The following is a 2,853-nucleotide window of genomic DNA, read 5'->3' as shown; positions in this document are numbered from 1 at the left end:
AGTAAACCATTGCGCCCAGGGCAACCATCCCTCCTGCACACCCCTTGTCCCAACCCTGGCAAAGAGGATGACAGGACAGAAACCTGTGAATGTAAACTAGGGATCGACCGATTATCTGCAAAGCCAATATATCAGGGGCCGATATGCACTTTCCCTGATATATATAATAATTGACCCCTGAGGTTACCGGTATTACCGATATTTCTGGAAAGTGCTTGTACTGGAGTGATGCCTGCAGCTAGAGGTATCACCCCAGTACCGGCGTCCATAGCCGACGGTCGGCTGTCTTGTAATGACAACCGATGCGGCTGAGAATCCGCTCAGCTGTCATTACAAGGAGCGGGAGGGGACATCCCCCCCTCCGGTCGCCTTCCACGGCTCGCCCGGGTCTTCCGTCCCACCGGGAGACCCGGGCATCCTGCCTGCACGGCCGTCGAAGAGAAGACCCGATCAAAGCCGCATTCGGCTCTGATTGGGTCTCCATGTACTCGGGTACTCGGCGCCAGATTCAAAAAAATTACAGCATTCAAAACAGCCAAAAATGCTTTTAGGTGCAGAGGAGGGGTTTGGGGTCTTTTGGACCCCCAGATCCCTCCACAAGAGTACCTGTCAAAAAAAATAAATAACTTAATGTACGAAAATATATCAGCCAATACTGATATGCGATGACCAAAATATCAGTATCGGTATCGGCAATAAAAAAACGATATCAGTCGATCACTAATGTATACAATACTGAGTTCTATCCTGTCAGAGCGGATGTGTCAGATTAATAAAAAACGGCACATCTCATAGTAAAAGCAGCACACAGTGAATGCACCAAGCACTGTAAGGCACACATTTAACTCTTTGATCACCATAGATCTTTAACCCCTTCCCAGCCAGTGTCATTAGTACAGTGACAGTGTATAATTTTAGCACTGATCACTGTATTATTGTCACTGGCTCCCGTAAAGTGTCAAAAGTTTCAGTTAGTGTCAGTTTGGCCACCATACTATCACAGTCCCTCTATAAGTCGTTGATCGCCACCATTACTAATTAAAAAAAAAATGAATAAAAATTCCACTATACTGTATATACCACAATTTGTAGACGCTATAATATTTGCGCAAATATACAGGGTTTTATATATGGGATTTTTCAACAACAATATGTAGTAAAATACATATTGGCCTAAATTTATGTAGAAATTAGATTTTTTAAATGTATATGTTTTATAGCAGCAAGTAAAAAACTATTGGGTTTTTTTCAAAATTTTTTTACCATTTTTCGTTTATAGAGCAAAAAAAAAAAAAAAACAGTAATAATCAAATACCACCAAAATGTCATTTGTGTACAGTGTTGCATGACCACGCAATTGTCAGTTAAAGTATGCAGTGCCAAAAAGCAAAAAATGGCCTGCTCGTGAAGGGGGGGGGGGGGAATCTTCCGGTAGTCAAGTAGTTAATCATTGTTTTCTTTCTGCAGTGAAGTCTCCCCACTGGATGTGTTGATGGGGGAATTTGAACATTTTTCTTGCAGGCCATACAATATGCAATTTTCTTTTCTTCCACCACGGGTGGTAGAAAAGAAAATTGCGTGATTCCCCCATCAACACAGTCAGTGTGGTTCGGGAAATCCCTTCTGCAGCGTTATTGTATTCTACTGGTCGGGAGCCTTCCCTGCTGGCAGAAAACAATGATTAATTTTGCCGTCTTATAGCTACTAGGCATTCAAGAAAAACCCAACAGGCTGGTTGTACACAAGTCGGATCACATCGTAAAGGCCCAGTGTGATTGGCCCTTTATCACGATCTGTGATGGTCGACCAAAGAAGTTGAGTGCACGTGTTCAGCGTCATATCCAGAGGTTGTCTTTGGTAAAATAGACGTATGAGTGCTGCCAGAATTTCTGCAGAGGGTGAAGGGGTGGGGGTTCAGCCTGTCAGTACTCAGACCATACGCCGCACAATGTATCAAAGTGGTCTGCATGGCTGTCGTCCCAGAAGGAAGCCTCTTCTAAAGATTATGCACAAGAAAGCCCGCAAACAGTTTGCTGAAGACCAGCAGACTAAGGACATGGATTACGGGAACCATGTCCTGTGGTCTGATGAGACCAAGATAAAATGATTTGGTTCAGATGGTGTCAAGCGTGTGTGGCGGCAACCAGGTGAGGAGTACAAAGACAAGTGTGTCTTGCCTATAGTGAAGCATGGTGGTGGGAGTCTCATGGTCTGGGGCTGCATGAGTGCTGCCAGCACTGGGGAGCTACAGTTCATTGAGGGAACCATAAATGCCACCATCTACTGGGACATACTGAAGCAGAGCATGACCCCCTCCCTTCAGAGACTGGGCCACAGGGCAGTATTACAACATTATAATGACCCCAGACACACCTCCAAGACGAACACTGTCTTGCTAAAGAAACTGACGGTAAAGGTGATGGACTGGCCAAGCATGTCTCCAGACCTAAACCCTATTGAGCGTCTGTGGGGTATCCTCAAATGGAAGGTGGATGAGCGCAAGGTCTCTAACATTCACCAGCTCTGTGATGTCATCATGGAGGAGTGGAAGAGGACTCCAGTGGCAACCTGTGAAGCTCTGGTGAACTCCATGCCCAAGAGGGTTAAGGCAGTGCTGGAAAATAATAGTGGCCACCAGTGGAGGCTGGTGCTAAATTTTCTTGGAGGGGTGGCCCGCAGCCCCCCCCCCAGCCAGCCAACCACATAACCAACCCCCCATCGTTCAATCGATCGCCTGTCAGGTCCTCTTTCAGCCGCTGCATTTACTCCATGCAGGTGGCAGCTTTTCCAGCTGCATCTCCTCCCGAGTTTTGGCGGTCGCTTCTCCTCCCAGCCAATCAGGAGTTAGGACTC

The sequence above is a fragment of the Pelophylax lessonae genome, assembly GCF_965119305.1.
Source record: "Pelophylax lessonae genome assembly, chromosome: 1".
NCBI lineage: Eukaryota > Metazoa > Chordata > Amphibia > Anura > Ranidae > Pelophylax > Pelophylax lessonae.
Note: the sequence above shows the minus strand (reverse complement) of the source record.